General features: G+C 38.8%; 1 protein-coding gene across 1 annotated transcript in view; it reads left to right on the plus strand.

The window, feature by feature from the left end:
- The window catches only part of LOC102233331 (neural-cadherin-like), a 322,632-nt gene that overhangs the window by 81,670 nt on the left and 226,551 nt on the right, over positions 1-14,411 (plus strand). The gene's annotated exons all lie outside the window — the stretch shown is intronic.

Consider the following 14,411-nt stretch of genomic DNA (forward strand, 5'->3'; position numbering starts at 1 on the left):
ACGCTGGAGTGCACAAAAAAATTTGGTTTGACTAATTAAAAGAAAGTTCATTACATAGTTTGGCAGAAAGACTAGATCACATTGGCTTAAAAAAAATCCCAGGCCTAAAGCCTGGGATTTTCCTCGTCTCAAAACGTTCATAATAATACTGGATGTCCACTCAATGTTAAAGGGACGGGAAACAGAAGGCTGTAATCCTTACAGAAAGACAACACACCTTAATGAGACTAGCTGGAGATGACAGAGATTACCTCAACTCAACTGCAAATTCAACTCACACCCGATTATAAACGCACACAAACCGACCTGAACACGGCTGGACTTATAGGATTTGATCATTAGCGGACTGTTTAAAAGGGAACACATTGTCTTCCAAATGTGTGCTTAAGATTTGCAATGCTCCCAGAGCCAGAGCCAACACCAGAGCGACGATGAGTGCACGCTAAACAATGAGCAGAGGTGGTGTTAGGTCCACATGGGAAGTAGAGTGACCTCTGGAAGGGCAGCGGCTGCTTTTGGTAATTAATGGAAAGTTGATCCTCCTTGTTGGCGACGGCAGCTCAACGTTTGCAGCTTTGAAAATTGAACGTTGGAAAACAATGTATTTACAATGTGTTGCTTTTTCCATACATTTTCACGGAATACATTCAGCCTTTTCTTTGTCAATCTTAGCATTAGCTGCTAAGTGCTAATCAGACTTTTCTCTCTCTCTCTTGGTCTCTTGAGGAAATGACACCGATAAAAGGCTAAATGTGTCGCTGTGTTACTACTTGGGTATTTTCTGAGAAACTAAATAACATACTCAGATATTCCTGAGTATTTTTATACTGCTTCCTGTTTATGCTTCAGAACATGAACAATAAACAAAATTCCATATGAAATATTGTTTTCTTTTAGCAATACAGATACAACAGGAAGTTATTGGGAATACCAAACACTTTCTGGGAGCTTTCAGCGCGTTGTCATTGGTGATCCATCATGGTCGATTCATTGCCATTTTATTACTGCACTTATTTGTCTTTATGTGGATGTTAAAATGAATGGTAAACTTCATTAGAATTTTGATTTTATTTTTAGCCACATTCATATCTTCACAGCTAACTTACTGATTTTTAACTAGCCCATCTATCTATCTATCTATCTATCTATCTATCTATCTATCTATCTATCTATCTATCTATCTATCTATCTATCTATCTATCTATCTATCTATCTATCTATCTATCTATCTATCTATCAGTGTTGTATAGTAACGAAGTAAAAATACTTCACTACTTTACTTAAGTATATTTTGGAGTACTTCATACTTTCCTGGAGTATGAAAATTTTTGATGACTTTCACTTTTACTTCACTATATTTCCGAACTTAATTGCGTACTTTTACTCCGATACATTTTCAATGTGTGGTTTAGTTACTCGTTACAAAAAAGCGAGAGAGAGAAACGAAGTGTTTTGACCCCACCTACTGATTAGCAAGTAGCAAGCAGGCTACCAAACAAAGTCCGTATCCTGCTTGCCTGGGCTTGTTCATCACCACCAATAGGATACACCTGCTTCGCTTCTCCTATTAAACATAAAGCAAGTCTCGCAATCAGTAGCAGCCACATGGAGGAGGAGACGGAGACCACAACGACTGCAACTACGTCGGACACGGCTCCAGGGGAACCACCAGCTGGTGATAGGGTGACCAGACGTCCTCTTTTTCCCGGACATGTCCTACTTTTCAGACCTAAAAAGATGTCCGGGGGGAATTTAAAAATTGTCCGGGATTTTGGTCAATTGCCTCAAAACACATTACATAGCTTACAGTGCATTGTAGGGCACTGCGCACGGCGCTGCGTGTCACGTAATCCCTGAGCCGCGTCAGTGGGCAGCATTTCACCCCCCCCCACCTGCTCCAAAGTTTTCTGTTTTTTTTTTTTTTTTTGCATAATGACCAGTTGTGTGCACCACCTATTGACTGATTCACTGATTTGTGAAGTAGAGTAATCGTAACAGCTCTTTTTCTTCATGTTGGCCGCATTTTCTGTACTATTTATTTTTCTCATTTTCAGCACTGACCTTACTTGAAGGGAAAACTTAAGGCTTACAAAAACTTTGTATTTTCTGTCCTGGAGGGTTTACTAAGAAGCTGGTTCAGTTGTAAAGCAGGTTAAGTTAACCTTGTGCTATAGGTAAAGCACCTAATTTTCTTAACTAAATGATGCCTGCAGGTATATCTATTAGCAGGTTCAATTTTGCCTGCACTTGGTTGTGTACATTATTTTAAGTGTATTTGACAAGTTTACCAAAATATAAAAAATGTCATTCAACCTGCATTTGCTTTGTTTTACTTTTTACTTGTACTTTTCATTACATTACTTGAGTACATCCATTTTTACAGTACTTTCCATACTTAAGTACAAGAAGTTTCAGATACTTTAAGACTTTTACTCAAGTAACATTTCAGTCAGTGACTTCGACTTTTACCAAAGTCATATTTTGGAGAGGTACTTGTACTTTTACTTGACTCTGAGATATCAGTACTTTATACAACACTGCTATCTATCTATCTATCTATCTATCTATCTATCTATCTATCTATCTATCTATCTATCTATCTATCTATCTATCTATCTATCTATCTATCTATCTATCTATCTATCTATCTATCTATCTATCTATCTATCTATCTATCTATCTATCTATCTATCTATCTATCTATCTATCTATCTATCTATCTATCTATCTATCTATCTATCTATCTATCTGCTTTTGTTCTATGTGTCCAGACAACATGCTCATTTCTAAACACATTATTGGCTATCAGAGGGTTTTCAATTATGAGAAGGTGCTGGAAGACTAAACAGAGAAACTATTGGCAAGTCATTTGTATCATTAGCAGTTAGTGAAGAACCAAAGCTTGATCTCGCTTCTGCCTCCTCACTCTAACTATCTCTGTTTTTCCCTCTAATCCACTGATTTAATTGGCATTTCTATGGCAAAGTTTGAAAAAAGTCGCCAAGCGCAGCAACGGCTTTCCATCCGTTGTGGATGGATCCGTTACTATTAAGAGCCAAATAGCCCTTCCTAATCCTCATGAAGCTCATTTAATTAACTGTCCATCTCTACCATTTTTTCTCTGTTTATCTCAGTTCTTTATTAAAGTTTCTTCTTTGCTTTTTATCTTTTGTCTCTTCTTTTCACTGCTTGAATAAAGATGCAAGAGCGTTTTGAGGGCAGAGCTCTAAATAGCACTCACACATAAACCCGCCGCGGACACGCTCACGGTGCAGGTATTGTTTTTAGCCGCCCTCAACCTTTTGGTTTCTGCTCGACTCCCACGCCGTTACGTTTTGTTAAAGCTAATGAGAACCGCCGCAACAAGAAGGAAGATGGGGCACCGAAAAAGAGAAGTACCACATTATGGCATCAACATAACAGATTGCTTGGAGGAAATGGATTGCGAGGAAAAATTTGGAGGCAGGGAGTTAGAAAGGTGCTGATGAGGGTAATCGAAGGAGACCAGAAGAGGAGGGATGGCTCTTTGCTTGATTTATCAGCTGTTAAATCGAGTGCCCTCCACTCTGACAGATTTATGGCACATCCATTATGTAATAATGTAGCATAAAAAAAGACTGTACTGACAGACAGATTAATCAGCTGCATCTTTTAGTTCCAACCATAACACTCTAACCCACCCTTCTTTTCTCACTCGGTTTTTCTCCCTGTGATATTGTAGAAGATGGTCACCACTGACAATATTTTTGTAATTATTTCTGCCCACTGCCACTCAAATCATGATATGATAACTGGGCTTTTGGCTAAGAGACAGTGCAGATGTTACAGAGCCAATGCAGGTTGACAGAATGTAAAAATCATCTCTTTTCTCTTGGTCTGGTTTGCAGATGTTTAAATTAATTTGTGTGTGTGTGTGGTTTTTTTTAAGATTGTGTTGTTTAACTGGCTCTTGTATGCAGTGGTAAAAATGTTCCTTTGCGTGGACGTGAGAATGTGAGTGCCTTGCCTTGCCTTGCGTTTCTTCCATTCTTTGTTTCAAATTTGACCTTTCCAAACCTAAATTGAGCACTGCAGCTTCAAACATGGCTCTCACAATGTTTTGTTTGTCTGCTGCTCCTCATAAAACTCTAGCTCCTGTTCCATGTTAGCACCATGTTTTGGAGGACAAGGGCTAGAGTTTGTTTTGGTGGAAATACAAAAAATAACAAATAAAAAATGGCCTAGTAAGATCTAGCAGCAGTTAAACACTGGAACCACTTTGATGGAAAAGGCAATCATGATGTAGCATATACTGTTATTGCGCTCATGTCAGAAATGTATTTATGTACATTTGCGTATGTAAGTGAGACTTGACAATGGAAGAGAGGCTAAAGTTAAAGCTGCAGTGTGTAATTTTTCTAATGTTTTTAAAACATATTTGTGAAGCACCACCGCAAAAGTGGAAACCAGGAGGCGGCTCAGCACCTTCACCCCTTCTCTCTCTGCTACCGCTGCAGCTTTTCCCCGTCAGCAGATCTTGTTGTGAATGCCATTGATGACAGCAGATAAAGGGTTTTCCTGTAACATTCAGTTGTTTTTCTGCCATTCACACATTTAGCAGCGAGTACATGAGGATGAGTGACAGCACTAAGCCCCTCCTCCCGGCTCTGACTGGTTGTTTTTGGTCGAGAGTGGTGCATTTCTTTATCGTTCCAGAATTATTTCAGGGAGGAGATGGAGGAGATCAATTTTTTCACAGATTATCTGTCTCATAACAAACTGTCGACATATTTTAACAGATACGTAAAACACATTCTTTATAACAGTTATATACTGCAATTTTAAAGGGGATGTATTATGTAAAATCAACTTTTTTGATATTTATGTCATGTCATAATGTTGGACTTTCAGTCCCCAGGTGAGCTTCCACTTCACACAGCCTCCCTCCCCCACTCAGCTCCTGCAGACTAGCGGCAGCAGCAATTAGCAAACACCTGGTGGAATTGCACGACTGCTGAACTCATCGTACAAACTACTTCTCAGTGCATTGATCCTGAATTATTGTAAATAAGGAGAAGTACTGTTATGATCACACGCTGAATGCGAAGTGTCAGAAAGAGCGGGAGCTTCTTAAAGAGACAAAGACCCAATTTCAAGGCATCAAGTTGTGAAGTCAAACTTCTTTTAAGTCATGTTTGAAATAAACATAATTTTTAAAATAACTGAAGGTAAGATAGTTGCTTGATTGTGCTATAAAATGGCACTACTTGTTTTTATGTATTTATTCATGGCTACTGTCCTTTTGGATGAGTTTTTTTTTTTTTGTTGTTGTATTGCAGTTTTGCCCCTTCCAAGACAAATTTTTCCTTTGGGAGACTAATAAAATGATCTTATCTTATCTTATCTTAGATTAAATTAGAGTATCTCATCTCAATACTGCCCCTTTGATGACTGTAAAGTCATTCAGATAAGAGGCTCAGGTGGAACTTCTATGGAAGCAACACAGTGAAAGAACTTGAAGTAAGCGACAGCAATAATTGCAAATAATTCATAACTAGGTGTAGGTGTAGCACAGTGGTCCCCAAACTACGGCCCGCGGGCCAGATGCGGCCCGCCTCCACATTTGGTCCGGCCCCCTGAACAATACCAGAGTATTTTCATATATGTGCATTTTTATTTGATAAGTTGGACTTTTGCAATAAAATAAATGTTTCTTAGTAATGAACTTTATTTATTATTAACTACTATTTAGTAACTATTTTATACATGCATATAATTGACCCTAACCCTTTTTTTTTATGTGGAGAACCCAGTGTTATTTGGTTATTATTTATTTCATAAATAGTGTTATTTCCTGACTTTTGTTCTCTGAAGAATCCAGAAAAGGTTATTTGATTGTGCTTTCTGAAAAACAATACATTTTTATGTTTAGCACTCTTACAATCGTCACACTTTTTCTGTTACAAATTGACCCCGGCCCCCCATCAGAGAAGGGACAAGTTATGTGGCCCTTACAGGAGAAAGTTTGGGGACCCCTGTTGTAGCATAAAGGCAGACATAGTTCCAGGTAGCCACTTGAAGAATAAGTTTGATGAACGTAATCAAATCAAATGTTTTTAGCAAATAGCTGTACTATGGAAGTGCAGAACAATTGAATGTTCAATATAGAATGGAGTTTGACTGTTCAGAGAATGGTATGTAAGATGAAGATGTTCAAGTTCAACAAATGTGACCTGTCCTGTAACATGTTCATCCTCCAGCCTTGTAGTGACAAAAACGTGGTTAATGTCAGGTAAAGATAAGAATGTGATATTTCTTGTTGGCTTATTCTGCAGCTGTTTGCAGAGCCATTTTAAACTTCCGAATGCTGTTTTAAATTTCTTCTGCCTCTGTTTTATGCTGTTTGGTTTGCTGGTTCCCAGCTTGTAACCATGTGCTAAAAGCATTCCACTTCGGGGAATGGAGGAGCAGAACAATAATCAGTGGATTTGACAGCCTGTGAATATGAAAAATTGTTTGGTTGTAATAGCGCTTGCTCAGACCTCAGCTAGCTTTGACAGTTTATTATTTCTTCTTCCTCTTTCTGTTGGCTAAAAAATTATTATTGTACTTTCAAACACATCTTCAAAATAGTGAGGTTGTCACTGTGTGGTTCCCATCGTTGATTCTACCTTCCCTTATCTTTGGGTGATTATTCAGTTTAATATGACAAGGTCAATGAAAATAAATTGCTTTTTAGCTTTGAAATGCAGAGAAAAAACAGTCTTTGTTATAGAAAATGTGAACTTTTATCCAATTGTGACACATTATTCATTGGTTTATTTATCCCAGTGAAGCATAACAGTATGACCCCGGTGCTGTCTAAACAGCATGAACTCCACCTGACCCCTGAAGGTGGACTCTACTGTCTGGCACAAAGAAGTTGGCAGCAGAGCCTCTGAAGAAATTAGAATGTTATTGAAAAGTTTATTTATTTCAGGAACTTTCTTACTAAGTGAAACACATAATGTTTGAAAGGCTTTATTTTTGATAACTATGGTGATTTTCTACTTAGAATGAGTTAAAACATTGACATTTAAAAGTAGAATATTACATCTGTCCAGTAAAAATATTTTTAATACAGTAAAGTGTGCTCAATACATTCCTTTAGGATGTCATTTTCTAAAGCTGCTTTTCATTTGCCACACAAGCCTCATCAAAAGGCATATCCTTATTTATTTAATAGGTCTATGTTTTGAATGCTGCTGGTTGGAGCGTTCATGAGTCAAAATGGATTGAGATCTTGAGAATTTGGAGACTTAATCAACCTCTACGTCTGGTTTTGCTCCTCCGACCATTCCAGAACCTTTGTTGTTTTCTGGTAGGGATCCAGCTTCAGCTCACAATGGTGAACAAGTCCACATCCAGCAGGGAGACCAGTTTTCATGAAGTGGTCTAGAAGGTGTGCACTGATGCTTAGGTAGTTGGTGTATGTGGAAGGACGATCCACATGGATGGATGGGCCAAAAGTGTCTGAAGCACCGCGCTGCCTCTGTCAGCTTGACTTTACCCACAATGCATCCTGGTGCATTGGGTTCCTCAGGGAAGAACATGCACATGGCCACCGTTCTTTATTACTCCTTGGTCCAGTTCTGTTGTAAGTCACCGGTGGACAGGGGTCAACTGACTGGAGAGTGGCTCAAACAGCAATGTAGTTTTCTAAGATGATTCAGTCTAAGCTGATTTGAATTATTTTAATAGTCTGTGGCTATTTGAGACTGATGTTTGTCTGTAGGATGGAACCACCACTGACCAGCCTTCACCTCCCCTCTCCCCCATCCATCAGTTATTGATGCCACTGATTCACCGATGTTCCTTCTTTCAGTCAATTAATAAAGAGTATTTGCATAGCAAGAAGGCATTTCTAAGTGCTTATATTAAAAAGCATAAAGAAAATATAAAAACATCATACACTCAACAATTGTGAAAACCAGTGATGGACATTGCTGAATTATTCCATAATTAACCTCTTTCTTTAAGAGGTTAACTACTGATAAGACAAAAAGGATATATATATTGAATAAGGAAATGAGAATCACATCAGATTAATGAATGCACTATGACAAAATCAAACTGGAATACTGAAAATCAACTTCAAAACTGACTAATTAGACAAGGAAAGAAAGGAAAAATCAGATTTGCAGAACCATAAATGCAGCATTAAAACAGAATAACCTCCTCTGTCTGGCGAAGGAGGAGGAAGAACACAGGAAAAGGGGGAGTGGAGAGGAAGACCATATCAGGTAAAACTTATCTGGTTCAGATCCGCCCTTGGCTTTGGACACAGGATTATCATAAAACTCATGGTTTCTTGGCTAACCTCTACCTAGACAAAATACACTCTCTTTTGTCTCTACCTAGACTAAAGAGAATTTATTATTAATAAACGCAAAGTGGATGTGCGTTTGATAATAAGAATGGAAAGGCGGAGGAGAGAAGGAGCGACAAGTGGTGGAAAGGAAAGAATTAAGGGAAAGGAGCCAATGAGTGCAAGCAAAAACATAACATAAGAATAACACAGCATATAGTCAAAATTAAGTAAGCCAGCAAGCATAAAGGCAATTTACAGGAACTTGATTCCGCTGTCGACATGCATTAGAATTACATTTTTTTCTCTATGTCTCTGGACACCAAGTAACAACACCGATACCAGCTGGACATGACAGAACAATTACAACTCATAGAAAAGCCTCTCTGTTTTTCTAAGATGTGTGGTCAATGCCCGTTTGGAACCTCTACTTCCTGTTTACTACAGCCATGCATAATGTTAACATCTGACCAAATTACGCTTCACTCAGCCTGGCTGATTCGTTCCAAAGCAGTGGAAACACAGCTCAAAAATCACATGGCATTTATATGGAAACATAGATAGTGGCATTCTGTTCACCCATTATTGCTAGATTAATGAATCATTTTTGGCACTACGTAGGGGCCAGCTAACAAATGGGCCCCGATTTCCTAAATTTTAGATACGTATATGACCTTATCTACCTCGGCAAAGGTCTAAAAATCAACCGCTGTTCTCTATTGCTCTGCTCTGAGAGAGTGTTCACTTACAAAAAACTTACAGTATTGGTCAATATCTGAATCTGCAGGTCAGGATTTTTTAAGAATTGTGATCAGTGATCGGCTAAAAGAACTGCAATCGCTGCACCTCTATTGTTACAACTTTGGAGTAGTTGCATGTAAATTGAAGTTCTTGCACACACTTTTTCAGCTGTTCATAGTGTACCTACTGTATAGTCTAAAACAAAATAAGAGAAAAATAAGTTAGACATCCTCTAAACTGCAACTGTTGGAAGCAAACAGGGCCAGGAAGAAGCCTCCAGTGAAACCGTTCCTGATCCCAGTTCCCACTGCTCCTCTGGATATTGGATCCAGTGAAACGCATTAGTGTGAATGATGGCCATTGCACCAATCTGAATCTCCCTATGGTCTTTCATTACAAACTAATCCAGTGATGATTGTCATTAGTAAGAAAGGCAGTGCTTGTGTGAATATATGAGTGTTTGTGAGAGGGAAAAGAGAGCGAGAGAAAGAAATTGTTAGGGGACAGAAAGAGAGATGCATTTTGGCAAAGCATACGGAATATTAGCCTGGTGATTTATTATCTGAGTAATGATGTCCCTTCTTCCCCAAAGCTGCATTGTCCTTTAGCCAATTAATTTTGAATCTGTTACACCCTCGGAGAGAAACAGGAGACATTATCAACACTCTCTTTAGTTGAACCTCAGTCAAGTGCAGTGCTATATATTTTATTGTAAGCTGTGGCTGGTTAACCCTGCTCTTTTGTCTTCGTTTGATGTCTGCTTATGTGTTTTCCTTGTATTGCTCCCCTATACAGTATCCTCTCTTCTGTAATGACATTGATTTATGCAACTGCTTGCCACTGCTGCTTTTTTTTTATCCCCTTCTTAATTCCACCATTTTCTTTTTTTCGTTGTTTTCTCAGTTTCCATAACAACCGCAGGGTCATTTTTCAGCTCCTTCCAGCACTACAGTCTTAATCCTGTTCATACGACACTCAACTCTCGCTTTTCTTCACTCGTCGTTCCGGCTGTGCTCTCCATTACGCCGTGGTGTCTTGTCATTCAGACAGCACACTTTGTTCTCTGTATTCTTGTGGAGGTAGAACCATTTGGAGAAAAGCCGCACATACCCAACCTTTAGAAATGTTTCACATTTTGCCACGTTACATCCACAAACATTAATGTACGGGGATTCTTTCGTTTTTACAACTGCCTTAAGGATTTGCCTAACTAGTAAACAGTTTACCTGTGTGTAATTCATTTCCAGTTGAATTACAACTGTATGTTAACGGACATTAGACAACAAATGGCATCACGAAGACCAAGAAAAACAGATTGGTCAGGGATGGGGAGCATGTGGCGAAATCAGTTATCTTCAGGTGAGGAACATTGTGTCCTTTTGTTTTCAGCCTCATGTCATCGACCCCTTCCTAATACAAAGCCACTGGCAAACTTCTCATTATCCTCTGCATAAGAAACTCTTATGTCAGGCATGTCCAAAGTCCGGCCCGGGGGCCAATCACGGCCCGCGGTCAGATTTCATACGGCCCGCAGCTTCGGTTTTATAATGTATTATTTATGGCCCGCCTGCACTGTGAAACAGAATAAATAAATCATAAAACTTGAAACTGTAATTCCTCCTTTCACCAAATGGTGGCAGCACCACTTTAATACTATCAGTCTGCCTCCGTGCAGCGAACCGCTCTCCACTCATTTCTGCCATGGCCACTGCAAAGAAAACGAGGAAAGTTGACAGTGAGGGCCGCCGCTTTCAAGAGAGATGGGAATTATAATACTTCTTTTCTGAAAATCAGGGCAATTGTGCTTGTCTAATTTGTGAGATGGTTGCCTTGTTTAAGGATTTCAATGTATAGAGACACTACCAGACTAAACATGCTAACACATACAACAAGCTAACAGGAAGTGACCGTGCTGAAAAACTGAAGCAACTCCAAGCTGCACTGGCATCACAACAGCGATTCTTCACGCGGGTCTGTGAGTCAAAAGAAAATACCACCAAAGCAAGCTACGAAGTGGCCATGTTAATAGCTAAACATGGCAAACTTTTTACTGAAGATACATTTATCAAAGACTGTGTTATGAAAATGGTGGAGAACATTTTGCCCTGAGAAGAAGCAAGAATTTGAGAAAAATGTTTGCCTGGCAGTAACAGTGTGGCACTGAGAGTTGAGGACATGAAACTGAGTGTTTTGAACGGCAACGTCTGTCACTATCAGCAGTGAAGAGCCAAAAGAACATTTATGCACCTGGATTTATGGCACTTATTTTTATTAAACTCTTGAGTAAGATTTGGTTATGAACCTGTAGATATTGTAAATGACGAGCAGAATTCACTTGTTTTAAGATTAAATAATAACAGACAACTTTGCATTACTTATAACTCCTGTTTAAAATGTTCTTGAGGCAAAGATATTTTTAAACTCATGTAAATTTAAGGTATTTCATACAGTTTGTTCAATGTTATCTGACTCTCCAGATATGAAAGAAAGGCAGAATTTGGGTTTTTAGAGTTGTTCTCATTTGCCTGAGTGGCTTATATTTGTTTTTTTGTCATTTGAAAAATAAAGATAATTGTGACAATGAAAATTGTGTATTTGCATGAAACTTTTGTAGTTAAAAAATGTCCAGGGCGTGCCGTGGTGGCGTAGGGCGACCCGTATTTGGAGGCCTTCTTGAGTCCTCGACGCGGCCGTCGCGGGTTCGATTCCCGGACCCGATGACATTTGCCGCATGTCTTCCCCCCTCTCCTTCCCTGTTTCCTGTCAGCCTGCTGTCACATAAGGGACACTAGAGCCCACAAAAGACCCCCTGGAGGGGTAAAAAAAAAAAAATCAAAAAATGTCCGAACAAACTATTGGCCCCCGGGCATCTTCACTTGATCAAATCTGGCCCTCTTTGCAAAAAGTTTGGACACCCCTGTCTTATGTGATTGGCCAGAATCCTGTGGGTGTGGAAAACATCCCCAACTATTTAACTTCCAGAAACTGTTTTTTCAGCCAAACAGCAGAATAGATAGTTTTGAAGAGCAATTGTCCGAGGATGAGAGGAAGTATGTTCTGTTGGACCAAAACTCTGAACTCCCCTGATGAAGCAGGCGAACGTCCCACCAAAGCCTTCCATTCTTTTTTCCCCTGATAACATGTAAAATAAAATGAGATGCTGCAGCTTGTCAACCTTTATTTCCTGCTGTGATGAACACGTGAACTCGTAATAGTCATTCCTCTCTGCCATGATCGCTGTGTTTACTGTACTATTGAAAACCACACATATGTATCCTGGAGAGGGAGGGCCTTGACAGGAACTCGGCTCGGTGTGTCTTGTGGACCTTGAAGGGTGTGTAAGAAAACAATCAATGTGACCGTGCTTTGACTGTTCTACTTCAGTCCGGCCTTGCTTGGTCTGTTAAATGTAACGGAGCATGTCTCCTTCTACTCTTTAGTACATATCAACCTGTATTAGTGCTATATATCTCATTTTGACTGTTTTAGGCAGTTTACAGAGAAGCTGCTGAAGGCTGATGAGATGCAAGACAATCTTGGAAGACAACATGTTGAAGGCTGCAATAGACTTGAAACTGGGTTACAACGACCAGATAAAGGTCCAGACCCAGATCTAAAATGTAGTTTATGGCAAGACCCGAAAAATTGTGTTCACAAATCTAGTCTGACTGAAGTTAAGCTATTTTGCAAAGAAGAATGGACTGGAACTTGAGGCTGTTGATATGTTGAAAGGTGATAAAGATTCATCTCCAAACACTCGAAGTTCTAATCTCAGCGAAAAGGTGATTCTACAGAGTATTGGTTCAGGTGGGCTGAATGGAAATGCATGTCACACTTTTCAAATTTGTATTTGTAAAAAAACTTGAAACTATGTTTCATTTAATACTACACAGCAATGCACTACTTCGGACTGGTATATACCATAAAATTATTGTGCTAGTAACAGGACCCAATATGAACATCTTTAAGGGGTATTGGAAATTTTGGAAACTTTTCTAGTGACTTCTAAGTCCAAACAATGCAAAGCTTTTAATCTACAAAGTAGTTTGTCTTCCTAGCAGCTATCAAATCCCAAAATGCCAGTTTATTGGTTCCTGTCTTTAAATTATTCCTTCACTTGCCTGTTGTCACTAGTAAAGAAAGCTGTGCTATGTGTGTGTATGTGCAAAGGGTGAGTGAACTGATGTGTTCTTTTGATTGCTATTCCCAGTGCACTGATTGTAATTACTAGTTTAGATGCTGAGATTGTCTTGTGATTTTTTTTTTTTTGATTAAAGACCTCTGATCTCTTCTTAAAAAATTAAAGCGAAAAATCAAGTGTGACTGGGTTAGTATGATGACCTTGAATACAAATATCAGTGTCATGGATTTACTTTTTTATTTTTGAAACAAAAGTTGAATGATTTAGTCTATTATACAAATGAAAATTCAACCTCTAGGACTACTTCCGGTAAAATGTGGTACATGACTGTAATCAGTCTCTCTATCCTCTGCAGCACTTTGGATTGTTTTCTGAGAAAAAACTCTCAGACTGAGTTTCCTTCACGTATTTTGCATCACTATAGACAAATACCACATGACCAACTCCCTGCACTCCCTCTTCCTAAACAAACAGCAACAAGAATAATGATTGTTAATTTTGACCCAGTTTTGTTTATCAAACCAATTATTATATGTTAAGAAATGACAAATATCAGACTATACTGATGTTAGTGCCAATATGTCTTTGCTTTTTATTTTATTGTGCTATGTTTTCCAGCTCCTTTCCTTATTTTGCTAGTGTCTCACCTATTGCTCAAATGTGAATTTGTGTTAAATATGGTCAGACATAGGAGTGTGTGTTTGCAGAAGGTTTCTCTTTAGAAGAAATGTGAACAGTAAAACTACCTAACTTGTTTTTGTTGTTGTTTAGGTATTCGGTCTTCATGAATAAATTCTTCTTTGCTACTTAACTCTACCACCCTGCAAGGAAAATTTATACATACACACTTGTTGTTTTCTGGGTACAGCCTTTCAGACATGCCCAGCCAAAGCTAAACTAGCAAGTAATGTGTAAATTGTTCTCTCTTTATCACCAAAATATGAACTCTATTGTCAATACTTTGATGTCTTCAATGTCAAACCACCACTTTTAGTTTCATTATAGAATTTTGTCACTTTTTCTCACCTGCAAAACTCCATTTCCACCAGAGCCAAGCAATAATCCCACCTGCCCTCATTGATATAACTTCCCTCCACCCTATAATAGGAGTTACTGCTGACTGATAAACCTTAACCTTTCTTACCTGTCCTTTATCCTCCATTGCATCACTTGTTCTTTTTTCCACATTATCAGCATTGGCTA

The sequence above is a fragment of the Xiphophorus maculatus genome, chromosome 4 (genome assembly GCF_002775205.1).
Source record: "Xiphophorus maculatus strain JP 163 A chromosome 4, X_maculatus-5.0-male, whole genome shotgun sequence".
NCBI classification, from domain to species: Eukaryota; Metazoa; Chordata; class Actinopteri; order Cyprinodontiformes; family Poeciliidae; genus Xiphophorus; species Xiphophorus maculatus.